This window comes from Somniosus microcephalus, chromosome 9, assembly GCF_052327205.1.
Source record: "Somniosus microcephalus isolate GS21.2 chromosome 9, FLI_Smic_1.0, whole genome shotgun sequence".
NCBI classification, from domain to species: Eukaryota; Metazoa; Chordata; class Chondrichthyes; order Squaliformes; family Somniosidae; genus Somniosus; species Somniosus microcephalus.
The window spans coordinates 4,370,504-4,392,150 of NC_140995.1; positions in this window are offsets into that span (position 1 = coordinate 4,370,504).

The window sequence follows — 21,647 nt, forward strand, 5'->3', positions numbered from 1 at the left end:
AGGCCAGGAGAGGCCTCAGAGCAGCGGCGGCAGGCAGCGAGAGGCGGGACCTGTGGGAGACTCGGCGGCGAGGTATAAAAGCGGCAGCGAGGCCAGGAGAGGCCTCAGAGCAGCGGCGGCAGGCAGCGAGAGGCGGGACCTGTGGGAGACTCGGCGGCGAGGTATAAAAGCGGCAGCGAGGCCAGGAGAGGCCTCAGAGCAGCGGCGGCAGGCAGCGAGAGGCGGGACCTGTGGGAGACTCGGCGGCGAGGTATAAAAGCGGCAGCGAGGCCAGGAGAGGCCTCAGAGCAGCGGCGGCAGGCAGCAAGAGGCGGGACCTGTGGGAGACTCGGCGGCGAGGTATAAAAGCGGCAGCGAGGCCAGGAGAGGCCTCAGAGCAGCGGCGGCAGGCAGCGAGAGGCGGGACCTGTGGGAGACTCGGCGGCGAGGTATAAAAGCGGCAGCGAGGCCAGGAGAGGCCTCAGAGCAGCGGCGGCAGGCAGCGAGAGGCGGGACCTGTGGGAGACTCGGCGGCGGCAATAAAAGCGGCAGCGAGGCCAGGAGAGACCTCAGAGCAGCGGCGGCAGGCAGCGAGAGGCGGGACCTGTGGGAGACTCGGCGGCGGCGGCAATAAAAGCGGCAGCGAGGCCAGGAGAGACCTCAGAGCAGCGGCGGCAGGCAGCGAGAGGCGGGACCTGCGGGAGACTCGGCGGCGGCAATAAAAGCGGCAGCGAGGCCAGGAGAGACCTCAGAGCAGCGGCGGCAGGCAGCGAGAGGCGGGACCTGTGGGAGACTCGGCGGCGGCGGCAATAAAAGCGGCAGCGAGGCCAGGAGAGACCTCAGAGCAGCGGCGGCAGGCAGCGAGAGGCGGGACCTGTGGGAGACTCGGCGGCGAGGTATAAAAGCGGCAGCGAGGCCAGGAGAGGCCTCAGAGCAGCGGCGGCAGGCAGCGAGAGGCGGGACCTGTGGGAGACTCGGCGGCGAGGTATAAAAGCGGCAGCGAGGCCAGGAGAGGCCTCAGAGCAGCGGCGGCAGGCAGCGAGAGGCGGGACCTGTGGGAGACTCGGCGGCGGCGGCAATAAAAGCGGCAGCAAGGCCAGGAGAGACCTCAGAGCAGCGGCGGCAGGCAGCGAGAGGCGGGACCTGTGGGAGACTCGGCGGCGGCGGCAATAAAAGCGGCAGCGAGGCCAGGAGAGACCTCAGAGCAGCGGCGGCAGGCAGCGAGAGGCGGGACCTGTGGGAGACTCGGCGGCGAGGTATAAAAGCGGCAGCGAGGCCAGGAGAGGCCTCAGAGCAGCGGCGGCAGGCAGCGAGAGGCGGGACCTGTGGGAGACTCGGCGGCGAGGTATAAAAGCGGCAGCGAGGCCAGGAGAGGCCTCAGAGCAGCGGCGGCAGGCAGCGAGAGGCGGGACCTGTGGGAGACTCGGCGGCGAGGTATAAAAGCGGCAGCGAGGCCAGGAGAGGCCTCAGAGCAGCGGCGGCAGGCAGCGAGAGGCGGGACCTGTGGGAGACTCGGCGGCGGCGGCAATAAAAGCGGCAGCAAGGCCAGGAGAGACCTCAGAGCAGCGGCGGCAGGCAGCGAGAGGCGGGACCTGTGGGAGACTCGGCGGCGGCGGCAATAAAAGCGGCAGCGAGGCCAGGAGAGACCTACCAAACTCCAGTCTGCGAGCTCGGTAGTTGCAGGGAGGTAAAAAGTAATCGGGGTGTGACGTCACCAGGGAGCAGGTAAGTGATTGGTTGGTGAGTATTTCTCTCTTTTCATTACAAGCTTGAATTCTGTGGTGTTAAATTTCTAGGGGCTCTGTTGTGGTGAGGACAGTTGGTAAATAAAGCGCCCTAGAGTATACCTGTAACTGGGGTATTGAATAAATTTTTAGATTAATTAAAGGAGTAAGTCATGGCAGGAGAGCTCAGACCCGTGTTCTGCTCCTCCTGCTCTATGTGGGAAATCAGGGATGCTGCCAGTTTCCCTGGCGACCATGTGTGCGGGAAATGCATCCAGCTGCAGCTACTTGTAGACCGCATTGTGGCGCTCGAGCTGCGGGTGGATGAATTTTGGAGCATACGCGATGCTGAGAGGCTCGTGGATAGCACGTTTAGCGAGTTGTTCATGCCTCAGGGTAGGGCAGCACAGGGGGTGACCATCAGGCGGAGCAACAAAGGCAGGCAGGTAGTGCAGGGAACCCCTGCGGACATCCCCCTTTCAAACAAGTATACCGCTTTGGATACTGTTGAGGGGGATGACTCACCAGGGGAAGGCAGCAGCAGCCAACTTCCTGGCACTGGCGGTGCTCCTGCTGCCCAGGAAGGGGGGAAAAAGAGTGGGAGAGCAATAGTGGTAGGGGATTCTATAGTAAGGGGAACAGATAGGCGTTTCTGTGGCCGTAGACGTGAATCCAGGATGGTTTGTTGCCTCCCTGGTGCCAGGGTCAAGGATGTCACTGAGCGGCTGCAGGGCATTCTGGAGGGGGAGGGTGAACAGCCAGTGGTCGTGGTCCACATTGGTACCAACGACATAGGTAAAAAGAGGGATGAGGTCCTGCAGCAAGAATTTAGGGAGCTAGGTGAAGGATTAAAGAGCAGGACCTCAAGGGTTGTAATCTCTGGATTACTCCCGGTGCCACGTGCTAGTAAGTATAGGAATAGGAAGATAGAACAGATGAATGCGTGGCTAAAGGGATGGTGCAGGGGGGAGGGCTTTAGTTTCCTGGATCACTGGGTCTGCTTCTGGGAAAGGTGGGACTTGTACAAGTCGGACGGTTTACACCTGAACCAGAGGGGAACCAATATCCTTGCGGGGAGGTTTGCTAGCACTGCTGGGGGGGGTTTAAACTAACTTGGCAGGGGGATGGGGTACAGAGTGGAGCTATAGTAGGGGGTGATTTACAGCCAAATACAGAGGGAAAAACAAGTCAGCTGGGAAGGCAAAGCAAATATGTGAAGGCAAAAGAGAATATGGCAGGGCTGGAAGGCATTTATTTTAATGCAAGGAGTCTTGCAAATAAGGTGGATGAACTGAAGTTGTTGTTGAACACATGGGAGTACGATATTGTTGCTATCACGGAGACATGGTTGAGGGAAGGTCAGGACTGGCAGCTCAATATTCCGGGGTATAGAATCTTCAGGCGAGACAGAGGGGGGTGTAAAAGGGGAGGGGGTGTTGCAATATTAATTAAGGAGTCAATTACTGCTGTAAGGAGGGATGATATATTAGCGGGTTCCTCTAATGAGGCCATATGGGTAGAACTTAAAAACAAAAAGGGGGCAAGCACTTTGCTGGGAGTGTACTATAGGCCCCCAAACAGTCAGGGGGAGATAGAGGAACAGATATGTAGGCAAATCTCAGAAAAGTGCGAAAATAATAGGGTAATAATAGTGGGGGATTTCAACTTCCCCAATATAAATTGGGATAGTCAGAGTGTGAAAGGCTTAGAGGGTGCAGAATTCTTAAAGTGCATCCAGGAGAGCTTTTTGAGCCAACATGTAGAAAGTCCTACAAGAGAGGGGGCGGTACTGGACCTAATTCTGGGGAATGTAGCCGGGCAAGTGGTGGAAGTGTCAGTAGGAGAGCATTTTGGCGACAGTGACCACAATTCGGTGAGATTTAAGGTGGTCATGGAAAAAGACAAAGACGGCCCGGAAATAAGGGTTCTAAATTGGGGGAAGGCCGATTTTAATATGATAAGGCAGGATCTGGCCAAATTGGACTGGGAGCAGCTACTTATAGGAAAATCCGCATCAAAACAGTGGGAGACTTTCAGAAGGGAAATAGAGAGAGTACAACGCCAACATGTTCCTGTAAAGGTCAAGGGTGGGACCAACAAGCAAAGGGAACCTTGGATGACAAGGGATATACAAAAATGCATTAGAAATAAAAGGGGGGCTTTTGGCAGTTACAAAAGACTAAAGACGGAAGAAGCCCTAGAGGAGTATAAAAAATGCAGGGGCATACTTAAAAAAGAAATTAGGAGGGCGAGGAGGGGCCATGAAATAACACTGGCGAGCAAAATAAAGGAAAATCCTAAGATGTTTTATAAGTATATTAAGGGCAAGAGGATAACCAGGGAAAGGGTAGGGCCCATTAGGGACCAAAGTGGCAATCTGTGTGTAGAGCCAGATGATGTAGGCGGGGTTTTAAATGAATTTTTTGCATCTGTGTTCACTATGGAGAAAGACGATGCAGACATAGAAATCGGGCAAGGGGGCTGTGACATACTTGAACATATTAGCATCGAGAGGGAGGAGGTGCTAGCGGTTTTAGCAGGCCAAAAAGTGGATAAATCCCCAGGCCCAGACGAGATGTATCCCAGGCTGCTGTGGGAGGCAAAGGAGGAGATTGCAGGGGCTCTGACACAAATTTTCAGAACCTCTCTGGCCACAGGGGATGTACCAGAGGACTGGAGAACAGCTAACGTAGTACCATTATTCAAGAAGGGTAGCAGGGATAAACCAGGGAATTACAGGCCAGTGAGCCTAACATCTGTGGTAGGGAAATTATTGGAAAAAATTCTGAGGGACAAAATTAGTCTCCACTTGGAGAGGCAAGGATTAATCGGGGATAGTCAGCATGGCTTTGTCAAGGGTAAATCATGTCTGACAAATCTGATTGAATTTTTCGAGGGGGTGACTAGGGGGGTGGATGAGGGAAATGCTGTGGATGTGGTTTACATGGACTTCAGTAAAGCTTTTGACAAAGTCCCGCATAGGAGACTGGTCAAGAAGGTAAGAGCCCATGGGATCCAGGGTGCCTTGGCGCGTTGGATCCTAAACTGGCTGAGTGGCAGGAGGCAGAGGGTGATGGTCGAAGGTTGCTTTTGTGACTGGAAGCCTGTGTCCAGTGGGGTACCTCAGGGATCGGTGCTGGGTCCCTTGTTGTTTGTGATCTACATAAATGATTTGGATGAGAATGTAAAAGGTATGATCAGTAAGTTCGCAGATGACACGAAAATTGGTGGGGTGGTAAATTGTGAGGAGGAAAGCCTCAGGCTACAGGACGATATAAACGGGTTGGTCAGATGGGCGGAAAAGTGGCAAATGGAATTTAACCCTGAAAAGTGCGAGGTGATGCATTTTGGACGGACAAATAAGGCAAGGGAATACACAATGAGTGGTAGGACCCTAGGAAGTACAGAGGGTCAGAGGGACCTTGGTGTACATGTACATAGATCCCTGAAGGCAGCGGAACAGGTAGATAAGGTGGTTAAAAAGGCATATGGGATACTTGCCTTCATTAGCCGAGGCATAGAATATAAGAGCAGGGAGGTTATGATGGAACTGTACAAAACGCTGGTGAGGCCACAGCTGGAGTACTGTGTGCAGTTCTGGTCGCCTCACTATAGGAAGGATGTGATTGCTTTGGAGAGGGTGCAGAGAAGATTCACCAGGATGTTACCTGGGATGGAGCGCCTCAGCTATGAAGAGAGGCTGGACAGGCTGGGGTTGTTTTCCTTGGAGCAAAGAAGGCTGAGGGGGGACCTGATTGAGGTGTACAAAATGATGAGGGGCATAGATAGGGTAGACAAAGAGGAACTTTTCCCCTTAGTAGGGGGGTCAATAACAAGGGGGCATAGATTCAGGGTAAGGGGCAGGAGATTTAGAGGGGATTTGAGGAGGAACTTTTTCACCCAGAGGGTGGTTGGAATGTGGAACTCAATGCCTGAAAGGGTGGTAGAGGCAGGAACCCTCACAACATTCAAGAAGCATTTGGATGAGCACTTGAAATGCCATTGCATACAAGGCTATGGACCAAATGCTGGAAAATGGGATTAGACTGGACAGGGATGGATGGGCGGCGCAGACACGATGGGCCGAAGGGCCTCTTTCTGTGCTGTAAAACTCTATGACTCTATGACTCTATGACCTACCCATTACAAGTCCATGTTGGCGCTCTCTGATCAGCTCAAATTTCTCCAAGTGCTCAGTCACTCTGTCCTTAATTACAGATTCAAATAACTTCCCACAACAGATGTTAGACTAACAGGTTTATATTTTCCTGGTTTCTCTCTCTCACCTTTCTTAAATAAAGGTGATAAAAGCTGCCAAAATTATACAGGTTTTGAATTTGAATTTATTTATAATTGCGATAGTTGTTAGTTTGGTACTTATCCCGTACAACATGAAATTCCTCTTAATGTAAAACAGCAGAATGCCTGTTATTCTTGATAATTAACAACCCACGAACAAAACTGTGGGAAAGTGAGACTTTGAAATATGTAGGGGGTAATTTTAACACCCCAAAATGGATGGGTTTGGTTCAGGTGGGAGGTTAAAAAGTAAAAAATCTGAAACTGGAATTGAACCCGCCCACTTCTGGTTTTTAATGGAGGCGGGATGAGGGGTGGGTGACCAATCCGCTCGCAGGAGGCGGGTCAGTCGTTGAAACCTTTTAAGGAGGCAGCGTGCTTTCAGTTTAACAGTGATTCTATTTCTAACTCATGCCGGCCAGGTTTCCCATGCCTCGGGACACCCGACAGGTAACAGGAGGCAAGAACAGAGAGCTGGCATGGACTCGATGGGCCGAATGGCCTCCTTCTGTGCCGTATGACTCTATGGGCTGGATTTTCATTGAGGAGGCGGGTAGGAGGCGGGACTACAACTTTCGGGGTTGTAGTCCCGCCTCCATCGAGTTCTAGCCAACCCACATGATTTTGACCTGATTGACCTTGTTGAGCCCGCCCAGCGAGCCAATTAAGAGCCACCCGGCAACAGGTGACATCACAGATTGATATTTCATCTGTCAAGACCTTTTGACAGATGAAATATCAGCGTTTCACAGCTGTTTGAAGCTGTCAAACACTGATATTCTGTACTCCAAGTTAATTCCTTCCTCTCAGGATGATTTAGAGATCTCTCCGGAACAGAAAGCTAAATGCTGCAATTTTTGACAGATCGCGGCCATTCTGCTTTCTGTGCCGGTGAGATGAGGGACTCCCGAGAACTGAAGGAAGGCTGTAAAGGTAAGTAAAGGTAAGTAAAACTTCTTTAAACACTTTAACCACACCAAACACACTTACCTCTGCACTCATGCACCAATCACTCACCTGAACACCGGATATCTCGAGCCCTCCAAGCCCTTCAGCCCGACGGCCCACCTCGCTAACTTGGCGTGGTTCGGAGCCATCGGGAATCCCACACTTCAAGAATGAAAATAGGGATTAGGCTAAAAACTGCCTGTTAACTACCTGTTAACAGGCAGTTAATTGGCACTAATCCCCTTCCCGCCTCGGGGAGGCGGGTCCCAGTGCGGGGCGGGTACCCGCCTCCTTTGAAACTGGCATGGAGGCAGGTTGGGGGCGGGATGGGTTCGTGACCCCCGATTTCGGGATTTTAACCCCCCGCATGCCTCCAATCCCGCCTCCACGGCCCAATGAAAATCCTGCCCTATGACTCTATGGCCTAGAAATTCAGTTGATTGCGCCAGCCGGTAGCGCCTTAGGAGGAGGAGATGTTGGGCGCTAGGCGGCTAGCGGCCGGGCGCAGCGCGATCTGCGCCTCTCCCCAACTTCACTCACGATTTAGCGGCGGCGCAAAGTCTTTGCGCGTGCTCAGCTGCGTGCGCAGATCCTGACGTCATTTCCTCGTGCAACGCCCTTTGTGTGCCCCAAACTGGAAATTCAGTCGCTACGCCCTATTGTGCGCCTGGCGCCCCTAGCGACTGGTAGAGGGGAACGGTTCTCAGTCGATGCGGGGGGCGCAAATTAAAGGGCACACCTCCTGCAGTAGAAAAGGCTGCCATTTCGCAGCACTCCTTTTTGAGAGACGGATCTTTGCAGAGAGACCAAGGTAGACAGCTTTCTGCTTTGGCTCAACACTCGGACAGGTACTTGTGGCTTCAGGCCACAGCTTTCCACTTGTCTTTGCCTTCAGTGACATATCATTGTTTGCTAACATATAATGAGGGCTGCAATGGGTGCAAACGCTGGCCTTCTCCATTGCATCCAAAGGGCTCACAGACGCCGTGAGAGAGTGGCAGTCCTGGCTAGACGGAGAGGGGGCAACAGGCGTCGGGAGCGGAGGCCTTACCCACCCAGGGTATACCGCCAGCAGTTCTCCTATCTGAACATGTCTGACGAGCAGTGTGTTCGGAGGCTACGATTCCGAAGGGAGGTGGTCACTGAGATCTGCCACCTGCTTGGCGGTGATCTGCAGCCACATCTGAGGAGCAGGACGTCTCTGTCGGTGGCCATGAAGGTGACGGTGGCTCTCAACTTCTATGCCACCGGCTCCTTCCAATCCACTACTGGGGACATTTCCAACATCTCCCAGTTCGCCGTGCATTGCTGCATCCGCCAGGTGACCAATGCCCTTTTCAAAAGGAGACGTCAGTTCACCTCCTTCTCCATGGCCCTTGTCAAACAGCAACAGCGTGCAATGGGCTTTGCAGCATTCACGGGCTTCCCCATGGTGCAGGGCGCCATTGACTGCACGCATGTGGCTTTGCGGGCATCTCTGGAGAATGCCGAGGATTACCGCAACCGGAAGGGCTACCATTCGCTCAACGTTCAGCTGGTGTGTGACCACAGGCAGCTCATCCTAGCTGTCAATGCCCGCTTTCCAGGCAGGAGCCACGATGCCTTCATCCTGCGCCAGACTTCTGTGGCAGACATGTTCCAGGCCCAGCCTTACCCACGAGGATGTCTTATCGGGGACAAAGGCTATCCTTTGTGTACCTGGCTGATGACCCCGCTCCGTGCGCCCAGCACCCCTGCTGAAGAGGGATACAACGACAGCCATCAAGCGACCAGGAACATCATTGAGCAAACAATCGGCGTCCTGAAGCAACGGTTCCGCTGTCTGGATCGTTCCGGTGGAGCCCTACAATATTCGCCGGAGCGAGTCTCCCATTTCGTGGTCGTGTGCTGCATGCTGCACAACCTGGCTATTCGCAGGACTCAGCCACTGCCACCAGAGATTGGCGGACCACCTGAGGAGGAGGAGGAGGAGGAGGACCAGCACAGGAGGGAGGCAGAAAGTGCAAGGGCCGCCCGTCGCTGGCTTATTGAACGTCGGTTCTAGGCCCCCTCTCAGGGAATGGCTTGTGCCAATGTCACCAGATGAATGTAGCCGCTCCACAAGCCCTCAGCCGAGCAGGGCAACCAGGACTTGCAAAAAAAACCATGCACAGTGCGATTTAAGAACATTAATTTATTGCAAACCTCTGCCCTTCCCACATTACAACCTCATGTTGAGAAGGCCCCTCCAAAAACACAAAACTAACAGTCTCGGCCTTACAAAAAAAAGAAAGACACCAGTCTCGGCCTTACAAAAACAAAGAAAGACACCAGTCTCGGCCTTACAAAACAAAGAAAGACACCAGTCTCGGCCTTACAAAAACAAAGAAAGACACCAGTCTCGGCCTTACAACAAACACAAAGCATTTGTGCAGACCTTCTACTTTTTCCCCTGCGAGGGCGATGCCTTTCGCATCCGTGACTGGCCCCTGCCCGCCCTGCAGCTCCTCCTCAATGGGACCCCAGTGGCTGCAGCAAGACTGGGGGAAGGCTGCTGAGGGTCAGATGGCGAGACGGCAGATGCCCTTGGGGGTCGGCCTGCACCAGCTCTGGCCCTGGAGGGTCCGGCTGCTGACTGCTCCAACTCTGCTTGGGCGGCAGCAGTCTGTCCAGCGGCTCATCGCAGCTGCAATGGCGGAGTGGCAGTGTCGGCTGCAGGAATGGTGCCAACCTGACAGATCGCAGGTGCTCCCTGGTCGCCTGATACATTGGCACTCGCACGGGCCAGCACTGCAGCATGCGCAGCAAACAGCTGAAGAACAGACTGCTGGGCTGCTGCTGTGCGGCGAGTGCCCTGGCGATGCCTGGCTGATCCAGCGAGGGTGGCAGCAGTTAGTGCCCGTGTGGCCCTGGTCTGTGTCCGCATGACAACAGCCAGTGAATGAACGGCATGACTGAGCACTTGGCTCGAAGCCGCCTGTGCTGCCGCGAAGTCCTGCAGACTCCTGGCCTGTGCTGCACTGAATTGTTGCAGACTCCTGGCCTGTGCTGCTCCAAATTGCTGCACACTCCTTGACAGAGACTCAATGGAGTCAGGCATCCTTGCCACTGCAGCCATGAGCTCATTGTGCCTGCGCTCAGCCTGGACGGCCATTTCCTCCAGGAGCCGCACCTCCTCTGCGCTCACCATCGCAGGACTGGAGGCCGCACTCACCCTCTGGGGAGAAGTCCGCCGAGCTTCCCCACCCCTCCCGCATTGCTGCAGGCCGCTGGGCCCCGGAGCTTCACTCTCCTCCGACCCTTCCCCCCCGACTCCCCTCCAGGGAAGACGTGTCCCCTTCATCGCCATGGGCTGGCGCGGCTGAGGGTGGCACTGATCGGCCGGCTTCCTCTTCCTCCTCCTCGAATTTCGAATCGCTGACAGTGTCAGCTTGAGGGCCCGCCTCCTCACCTGGCGAATCACCATCTGAAAGCAGGGAGGCACAAGAGTAGCTTTAGAGTGAGGACAGGGCGGCAGCGAGGGAGGCATGAGTGCTGCCATGCACTGCATTGGTCGGACAGTGGCAAAGGATGCTGATCTGAGGCGCAAGTGGAACGAGAGAGGTCAAAAAGGTGATGCCCTTACCATTGGTGCCCAGAACAGGGTCGGCATCTCCACTGGCGACGGGGCCAATCAGCCGGCCTGCCATAATGCGCTCCACACGCTGGTCGAGATCGGAGAGCTCTTTGACGTCAGGACGGCCTCCCCCGGTCTCACGTAGCTTCCTCCGGTTGTGCGCCACCTTGGCCTGCAAGAGAAAGGACGGCCTCTAAGTACAGTGTGAAGCCCTGATCTTGTCTGCAATGCCTCCCATGGTCGAATAGCTTGTACAGTGTGAAGCCCTGATCTTGTCTGCACTGCCTCCCATGGTCAAATAGCTTGTACAGTGTGAAGCCCTGATCTTGTCTGCAATGCCTCCCATGGTCGAATAGCTTGTACAGTGTGTAAAGTGCTGAATGTGCAAGTGATTTTCATGCCAGTCCCATAGCTGCTGGATGAGGGCTGGCCATTAGGGCTTTCAGGTCCCTTTGCCCATAAAGTGAGGTGCACATGCAGGAATGAGGAGGACACTGGAAAGGGTACTCACCCTGACAACCCGAGTGAGGTCGTTGAACTTTTTCCGGCATTGCACAGGAGCCCTGGCAACCACGCTGTTGGAAGTCACCCTGTTTGAGACCTCCTTCCAGGCTTTCCGGTAGGCGCTGGGCAGCGGCCTCCTGCCACCTTCTGGGAACACAACATGGCACCTGCGCTCCAATCCGCCAACCAGCACCCTCAGGTCACCGTCGCTGAAGCGCTGCGCTCTCTCCCTGGCCTTCTCCATAGCCCTGGGCGTTGTGCAGATGAAGCAGAAGTGGTCAGGCCTAGGTTGAGGGCTGCAGTGTGTAGGGCGTGGCAGGCAAACAAATCCACCCTCCCCCTTTAAGAGCTGACCGGCGCCAGAGTGTCTGCCGTCAATCAACAACTCGCCGCACCTGCGCTGCGCCCGGCCTCGGGGGTATCGCTCAGCACCGCCGGCTTAGCGCCTAAAGATAGTCGTGCATTGCCTGTTTTAGCACAGCAGCAACCTCTTGGGGCGATGCGACTGAATATCGGCGAAGGTGGCGCGACCTTGCGCCAGGCGCAAACTTTAGCGGACGCCCGACATTAGCGCCCCGAACGTGGCTATACTGAATTTCTAGGCCTATGATTCTAAGGTCTGAATCCAATAGGTAAGTGCCTTTATTGCACTGTTTGTGGGCCAGGAGGAGCAGGATTGTTTCCTCCAGGCCCTACATGCTTACCTGTAAACCACCCCACCCCACGATCTGTCTACTACCCCCCTACCCCGTGATCTGTCCACCCCAGCCCACCATCTGCTCCCCCCCAGCATACCATCTGCTCCCTGCACCCCCGAGATTGGACCTCCCGACTACCATCTCTCCTCCCCCCACCCCCGAAGCTCGGAAACCCCCCACCACCACACAACCCCTGCCATCTCTCCCATCCCGCCCCCCCACCACTAGACCCCCGACAGCGATCACTCCCATCCCGCCCCCCCGCCACCAGACCCCCGACAGCGATCACTGCCATCCCACCCCCCGCCACCAGACCCCCGACAGCGATCACTCCCATCCCGCCCCCCAGCACTAGACCCCCGACAGCGATCACTCCCATCCCGCCCCCCACCACTAGACCCCCGACAGCGATCACTCCCATCCCGGCCCCACCTCTAGACCCCCGACAGCGATCACTCCCATCCCGCCCCCCTCTTCTAGACCCCCGACAGTGATCACTCCCATCCCGCCCCCTGCCACCAGACCCCCGACAGTGATCACTCCCATCCTGCCCCCACCTCTAGACCCCCGACAGCGATCACTCCCATCCCGCCCCCCACCTCTAGACCCCCGACAGTGATCACTGCCATCCCGCCCCCCGCCACCAGACCCCCGACAGCGATCACTCCCATCCCGCCCCCACCTCTAGACCCCCGACAGCGATCACTCGCATCCCGCCCCCCGCCACCAGACCCCCAACAGTGATCACTCCCATCCCGCCCCCCACCACCAGACCCCCGACAGCGATCACTCCCATCCCACCCCCCACCACCAGACCCCCAACAGTGATCACTCCCATCCCACCCCCCACCACCAGACCACCGACAGCGATCACTCCCATCCCGCCCCCCACCACTAGACCCCTGACAGCGATCACTCCCATCCCGCCCCCCACCACCAGACCCCCGACAGCGATCACTCCCATCCCGCCCCCCTGCCACTAGACCCCCGACAGCGATCACTCCCATCCCGCCCCCCACCACTAGACCCCTGTAAAGTCTGTGGGTTGTACAGTTAATAACGACACAGACTTCAGGAATAACAAACAAACAGGTCTTTACTATTCGAAGGTCAGGGCGAATCTGCCCAAGGAATCATGCCACAACACTTATATACCGGTGTGGTCACCGTCGGTATTACAGTATACAGAAGCCAAACAAGTAGTGCCACACCTAAAGTAGTTCTCTTAAAGGTGAACGGTTACATACAATAGTTCTCTTAAAGGTAGATGGGTACATACACTACAATCCTCCCTTTTTAGCTTATTACATACAGAGTCCCCATTAAACATAACATATCTTCAACTTCATATAAAACAATTTACAGACATAGTCTCGGTGGGAAACAGTTCACAGGTTCAGTCTCTGCGGGAACAGTTCACAGATTCAGTCTCTGATCTTGACTCGGTCCGAACAACATCTCTTTGGTGTAGATGGTTCACATTGCTAGCGTGACTCCTCCATATCCTTTTCTTGACGTAACAGCTTGAACTTTCGTCCTGCTGAACCAGCAGTGCTGACTTTTACAACAACTGGGTTGCCTTGATATTTTCCTACTTCCCAACTGATTTAACTCCTTTCGTAGGGTCCACGCATGATCTGGTAGAAGTGATAATATTTGCGATAGTTATCATCTTCTGCTTCTTCTTTTTCTTTTCTGCTTTTTGGAGACTCTCGGGGCTCCCTTATCAGCTGCCAGCTGTAGCGCCACCAACTCTCTATGTTCCTTCGACTTTAAGTGCTTCATCCTGATTTCGGCACTTTGGGAGTTTTCATCACAACTGGGCAGACCACATCCTCGTAATATTCAGTGTCACTCAACCGGTCATGGTAATATTCAGGTTCGTCCTGAGTTAGGCCAGCGAGAGGGCCTTCTACTTCCTCCTTACCCATCTGGACGTTAGCTGACTGTGGTTCCTTCCCTAGACATCTTTCTTGAAAAGACTTCTTCATGCATTCATCTTCATCCCGCTCTTCCTGGGTTTCCTGCAAATCCTTCACTAATGACCTCATTTGTGATTTCAATACTTCCCCTTCCCTCGGGGATTGATTGATCGGGCTATTCAATCCTTCTACTGGAGCAGCTGTTTCAACATTCTGTTGTTCTCATAGACGCGATTCAGCGTACTTTTGGCATCCCAGTAAAGTCTGTTTTGCAACCTCAGCTATTTCCCAAACTTTTGAGAGCTCCGAACTCCTTCCCGTTGAAGATTGAAGCTCGTGTTCAGATTGTTCCCATTGCAGAGTCTTTTCCCTCAGCATATGAAGGAGTTGGCTGACCGTTAACTCTTCCACGGGAACACTGTGGATCAGAGTCTTCTCCATTTCATCCAACTTTTCCTGCAATGCTTCCACCTTCTGTTCCTCTTGTACTTTGGCTTTCAGCGCTCGGAAAAGTTGCGCCCTGATGCTCTCTAGCTCATGTTCAGGGACCATTCTTACAGTCTCTGTGTTTCTTACAGTTTCCTTTTCTTCCACTGAAAGGATTCCCAGTTGAATCTGTTCTTCAAGTTGTTGAACCTTGGACATTGCCGCCTCATATTTGTCTTGGGTTTCCTTCAATATTTTTATGAGTTCTTGGACATCTTGTCTTTCATGTTCTGCCATGTCTTTCACCTCTAATTTCTCATCTATGGATGGAACTTCTACCGATGAGTCTGTCTTGGCCTTGAGCTCATCAAGAATTTCCTGCAGCCTTTGGACTTCTTGCTCATGTTCAACCTGTAGTTGTTCATATGCTTCTACTGAAACTAGCTTTTCGGAGGTTGCCGAGTTAACCCCCTCCAGAATTGTAGCCTGGGCCTGTTCATACTGTTCTTTCAACTTCTCACACTCTGCTTGTAAGGAGTCGTAGAGAAGAACTGGAATAACATCCTGGCTTCCTGAAGATTCCTCTTCATTTGCTTCTTTCGCAATTTCCTGTTGGAGTTCAGCCAAGGCTGCTATGCTATCTGCCTCTCGAAGTCTCACTGCCATCAAATCTTCTTTATTCTGGCAGTCTATCTCAGCCATTTTCTAATTACTTTCATTTAACTGAGTGAGTAGTCCCTTATTCTGGGCTGAGAGATATTGCACCTTCTCATGTAGACCATAGCACTCCTTCTCTGCTCGACATAGCTGGTTACTGCTGATTTGGTTTTGTGTTTCAAGTTCCAACATCCTTTGCTTAGCTTTTTTCAGTTTCGCCCCTATAAGCTCCTCTTGCAACATGGCCACATTATTCACATCAGTTAAAGAAGCGTTTCTCTTTTCCATGTCCAAGATTTTTTTCTGCATATCTTTAAGTGCACACTGCGATTCAGCTTCCCTTAACCTTGCTTGCACTAGCTCCATCTCCAATTGCAGAACAAAATCCTCAGTGTAGCGTGGTTTGCCTTTATGCTGTATCTCTAGATCATGCAAATATTCTAACTCCTGAACATCATAAGGGAGATGTGATCGGTAATTGGTCACGATGGCTCTATGGTCGCTCTTTGCTTGAGCTAGCTGCCTCTGCTGTCTTTCCAGGTTCTCCCATTCGGTGTCCCAGAACTTTTCCATTGTTTTCATCTCTTGTACGAGACGGTAGCTCAACTGTTCTAATTGTTGTCGTACTTTGAAATAAGTTTGAGTCCGAGTTCGGTGTTCTTCCGTCGTGGATAAGTCCTTAACTTGAACAGGCTCAGAATTCTCTGTCAAACTGGAGTTCTGCTCTGAAGCTTTATTCTTCTCGGTAGCATAAGCCTTTATGCATGTCTTCGTTTTCTCCACCATAGTCGGCAAGTTCATTTTAGCTTTGTCTTCCATATTTGAGTTGGTCTTATCGTCATCCGTTTCAGAATCTGAGCTGATAGCTTGCACCGAGTCCTCACTCATTATGGCTTTTAGATAGTGCCATTCCATGTCTATTTTCTTGATCCACTCTCGTCCTAGAAGTGGTGGTCCTCCCTCAGATAATACGTACAAGTTCATTCTTGGGTGTTCTTTACCCCTATCTCTCACCTTGACTCCTATCTTCCCCATGGGGTATACCTTATGCCCCGTGTATGTCTGCAATACGAACTTGGTATTTCTTAAGGGTATGTGAGAGAATAGCCAGTGGTAGTCCCTTCGATTTATGACTGATAGAGCTGATCCAGTGTCCAACTCCATTCTTACTTGGACTCCAGCTATTTTTAGTATGACCCAGATAGTTTGTAGGTCAGCTTCCTTACTCACATTGTGAATTCTCAGACTACCCAGCTCCTGGCTGTTTGGGTCTGAGTCTGAATTCTGTTCGTCTGAACTCTTCTCAGCCACCTTGTGTACCTTGTTGTACTTTTCTTGTGGTGGCTTCCTTTGGTTGTTGGTCTTCTTCCCTGACCGGCATACCTTAGCGATGTGACCCAGTTTGCCACATTTCCTACATTCTTGGTTCTTAAACCAGCATTGATTCTGGTCGTGTGTTGTCTTCCCACAACGATAGCATTTTGTTGTACTTGAGGTAATTTGGTCCACCCCGAGTGCCGCCGCCTTTAGCTGCATTTCCGCCGTTCCTTTCGCTGCGGCTTCGTGCGATGCGGCTATAAGGACAGCCCTGTCAAGTATGAGGTCGTTCTCTTCGAGTAGTCGCTTTTGTGTCCCTTCCTTGGACAATCCACATACGAACTTGTCTCGCAGTGCCTCTGTCAGATTCCCTCCGAACTGGCAGCATTTCGCTAGCCTACGCAGTTCGACCAAATATTCCGCGTTGCTTTCGTCTTTCCGTTGCGTTCTTGCATAGAATTTGAATCGTTCAGCCAACATCAACGGTGTGGGGTTCAAGTGGTCCTTCAGAACAGCCACAATCCCTTCGAAAGTCTGATCCGTCGGTTTAGCTGGTGCTAGTAGATGCTTCAAGAGCCCGTATGTCTTTGCGCCCATCGAGTTTAGCAATGTTATCGCTTTGTCGTCTTCCTCTATTTTGTTGGCTTCACAATAGATCTCGATGCGTTCCACGTACGTGGCCCAGTCTTCTATCTCAGAATTAAAATCGTTAATATTCCCTCGCTTAGGCATCTTCCTTTCCTTGGGAGCAGCACAAGTATTTCTTTAAATTCTTATTTATTATTTATTTATTTCTAAGATGGCGGTTTTTCCCGCGAAAATGGCGGTTTCCCGCTCTTTCCTTCTCTCCCCGCCCCTTCAATGGCAGTCTCCCGCGTCTGTCGTCTTCTCCGCCTAATGGCGGCTTCCCGCATTTCTTCCCTGGTGGGAGGGGTACGCTTTCCCCACAGCGGACAGGTTCAGCCGCTGGGCTGGCTTCCGCACAGCTCCCCTTACTCGGCTCTGTCTTTCTCTCCCGCTCGCACGGCTCTACCGGCGCTGGGTACCCCGTTCACGGAGAACAGTTCAGCCGCTGGACTGGCTCTCGCGCAGTCTCTCTCCCCTTGCTCGGCTCTGTCTCTCTCTCCCCCACATTCGGCTCTACCGGCGCTGGGTACCCCGTTCACGGAGAACAGTTCAGCCGCTGGACTGGCTCTCGCGCAGTCTCTCTCCCCTTGCTCAGCTCTGTCTCTCTCTCCCCCACGTTCGGCTCTACCGGCGCTGGGTACCCCGTTGGTGGAGAACAGTTCAGCCGCTGGACTGGCTCTCGCGCAGCCTCCTTTGGTCGGCTCTGCCTCTCCCACACGCCCGGCTCCCGTTCGCCTCCCAGCCCTCACGCAGACCGGTATTTCCCTCCCCGGCTGCGGCTGAGTTTCTCTCTTCCCGCGCCTGCTCCCGGTCTCAGCGCTTCGTGGCTTCGGTTGCTGCCCGGCTTTTCCCGCCGATCGCGGTCCGGCTATCTCACGACGCCGTTGGACCCGCCTTCCTGACCAGCTCTGCTCCCCCTTGACCGTGGTCGAGTGCACAGCCCTTATCCTCCGGATTTCGTTACACTTTCCCCTACTCACAGTCTCCGCGGCCGCCTTGTTTCCTGCTGATCGGCTCACTCCGCACCGTGGTAGAAGGGTAGTCAGTGCCTGTTGCTGATGGAAGCTTTTGTTGCTAAAGTCTTCCTCCTTTCTATTGCTGCAGCCTCGTGTTTTCTTCCAGCAGAACGACGAGGGCGGTTGCCTCTCTTCGACGCTCTTTAGTTGCTTTGGTAGTCTTGCCGCAGGGTACGATCGGACTCGTTGCCACTGTAAAGTCTGTGGGTTGTACAGTTAATAACGACACAGACTTCAGGAGTAACAAACAAACAGGTCTTTACTATTCGAAGGTCAGGGCGAATCTGCCCAAGGAATCATGCCACAACACTTATATACCAGTGTGGTCACCGTCGGTATTACAGTATACAGAAACCAAACAAGTAGTGCCACACCTAAAGTAGTTCTCTTAAAGGTGAACGGTTACATACAATAGTTCTCTTAAAGGTAGACGGGTACATACACTACAACCCCCGACAGTGATCACTCCCATCCCGCCCCCCCCACCACTAGACCCCCGACAGCGATCACTCCCATCCTGCCCCCCCGCCACTAGACCCCCGACAGTGATCACTCCCATCCCGCCCCCCACCACTAGACCCCCGACAGCGATCACTCCCATCCCGCCCCCCACCACTAGACCCCCGACAGCGATCACTCCCATCCCGCGCCCCCACCACTAGACCCCCGACAGTGATCACTCCCATCCCGCGCCCCCACCACTAGACCCCCGACAGTGATCACTCCCATCCCGCCCCCCACCTCTAGACCCCCGACAGTGATCACTCCCATCCCGCCCCCCACCTCTAGACCCCCGACAGTGATCACTCCCATCCCGCCCCCCACCTCTAGACCCCCGACAGTGATCACTCCCATCCCGCCCCCCACCAGTAGACCCCCGACAGCGATCACTCCCATCCCACCCCCCACCACTAGACCCCCGACAGCGATCACTCCCATCCCGCCCCCCACCACTAGACCCCCGACAGCGATCACTCCCATCCCGCCCCCCACCACTAGACCCCCGACAGCGATCACTCCCATCCCGCGCCCCCACCACTAGACCCCCGACAGCGATCACTCCCATCCCGCGCCCCCACCACTAGACCCCCGACAGCGATCACTCCCATCCCGCGCCCCCACCACTAGACCCCCGACAGCGATCACTCCCATCCCGCCCCCCACCACTAGACCCCCGACAGCGATCACTCCCATCCCGTCCCCCACCTCTAGACCCCCGACAGCGATCACTCCCATCCCGCCCCCCACCTCTAGACCCCCGACAGTGATATCTCCCATCCCGCCCCCCGCCACTAGACCCCCGACAGTGATCTCTCCCGATCTGCTGCTGCACTGTGTCCTTGAGTCGCAGGCAGGCAGCCTGTCAATCAGGCTGACTGTCGGGCGGGAAGCCTACAGAAAAAATGTAAAAGAAACGGCGGGAGGTTCAGGGAACCTTTACTTCCAGGTTTCCCGTCCATAGCTCCCCCCCTCCCCCCCGCCCAGCCCCTCGCACCAAACGCACCTCCGAGATCGTATCTGAGAATGCAATTTTGTCGGTGGATCTATAATTATGGGACAAAAGAAGTGCAGGCACTTGTGTATCGTTAATTAATACAGGGGTTACATCGACTTGTTGTTTCCAACTACTTTCCCAATCTATTTATTGAATGTATTTTAATTATAAATGAAAACCCAGTCCCTGATCGGATTATTTTTTTCTTTTGCAACATGTAATTCTTGTTTAAAGGCTGTATTAATTTAAAATCTAGTAAAGATTAAGAAACATGACCTGAAAGGTAATAATCTCAGTGCCATGTACTCATCAGAATGGGAACAGCTGGATTTGAGAAGGTAACTGAACGGTTAAAGGTGTAGGAGCCAAACTTTCTGGTCTGATCCACCAGTGAACAAGCAACCACCGTGCACAGGAGAGGAAATTTGGACAGGGGGCTGTTCTGCTGGTTCCCCACCGCTCGTTCTGCTGGTTCCCTGCCGCCCATTCTGCTGGTTCCCCACCACTCCTCCTGCTGGTTCCCCACTGCCTGTTCTGCTGGTTCCCCACTGCCCGTTCTGCTGGTTCCCTACTGCTCATTCTGCTGGTTCCCCACTGCCCATTCTCCTGGTTCCCCACTACTCGTTCTGCTGGTTCCCCACTGCCCGCTCTGCTGGTTCCCCATTGCCCATTCTGCTGGTTCCCCACTGCCCATTCTCCTCGCCCCCCACAGCCCATTCTCCTGGTTCCCCACTACTCGTTCTGCTGGTTCCCCATTGCCCATTCTGCTGGTTCCCCATTGCCCGTTCTGCTGGTTCCCCACTGCCCATTCTGCTGGTTCTCCACCACCCATTCTCCTAGTTCCCCACTGCTCATTCTGCTGGTTCCCTACTGCTCATTCTGCTGGTTCCCCACTGCCCATTCTCCTCGCCCCCCACAGCCCATTCTCCTGGTTCCCCACTACTCATTCTGCTGGTTCCCCACTGCCCGCTCTGCTGGTTCCCCATTGGCCATTCTGCTGGTTCCCCACTGCCCATTCTCCTCGCCCCCCACAGCCCATTCTCCTGGTTCCCCACTACTCGTTCTGCTGGTTCCCCACTGCCCGTTCTGCTTGTTCTCCATTGCCCGTTCTGCTGGTTCCCCACTGCCCATTCTGCTGGTTCTCCACCACCCATTCTCCTAGATCCCCACTGCTCATTCTGCTGGTTCCCCACTGCCCATTCTGCTGGTTCTCCACCACCCATTCTCCTAGTTCCCCACTGCTCATTCTGCTGATTCCCCACTGCCTGTTCTGCTGATTCCCCACTGCCTGTTCTGCTGGTTCCCCACCGCCCATTCTGCTGGTTCCCCACCACCCATTCTGCTGATTCCCCACTGCCTGTTCTGCTGGTTCCCCACCGCCCATTCTGCTGGTTCCCCACCGCCCTTTCTGCTGCTTCTCCACCACCCTCTCTGCTGGTTCCCCACAGCCCATTCTCCTGGTTCTCCACCACCCAATGCTACTTCCAACATTTCCTGCTGATATTGCTGTCAGGTGTATAATACATCTGGCCAAATACAGGTGGGTAAATATAATGAGGCACAAATGACAGGATGACAAAGTATTTCCCGTCATTTGTGCCTTAGCAATGTTGTGTGCAAAGGACACACATGTATTCCCATCATCCAGCGTTGCTATGGGCTGTGCAGGAGTGGGGGAGGGGGTTACATTTTCAATAGCCACTTTGTCTAGTGCAATTAATCGACTGATTTAGTTTAAATTTCAAGTTTACAAAAACAATTCCAATCTTCAGCTGGCACCACCTGTCACACTAAGCTGTAGAAGCTTCCCTCCATGCTGGCTGGGTTGGATTACAATCACCCCTTGGTCTCTTCGTCCTACATAAGAACATAAGAACATAAGAAATAGGAGCAGGAGTAGGCCAATCGGCCCCTCGAGCCTGCTCCGCCATTCAATAAGATCATGGCTGATCTGATCCTAACCGCCAATCCACTATCACAGAACCATCTCCTGAATCTAACAGAATTAGACACATGAAATAGGAGCAGGATCAGGCTACATGGCCCCTGGGCCCGCTCTGCTACCCACAGGGCCATGACCGATCCGAACCTAGACTCATGTCCAAATTCCTGCCCGCTCCCCGTAACCCTTAATTCCCTTTACTTCTAGGAAACTGTCTATTTCTGTTTTAAATTTATGTAATGATGTAGCTTCTACAGCTTTTTGGGGCAGCATATTCCATGGACCTACCACCCTCTGAGTGAAGTAGTTCCTCCTCATCTCAGTTTTGAAAGAGCAGCCCCTTATTCTAAGACTATGCCCCCTAGTTCTAGTTTCACCCATCATCGGGAACATCCTCCCCGCATCCACCCGATCCAACCCCTTCACAATCTTATATGTTTCAATAAGATCGCCTCTCATTCTTCTGAGCTCCAATGAGTAGAATCCCAATCTACTCAA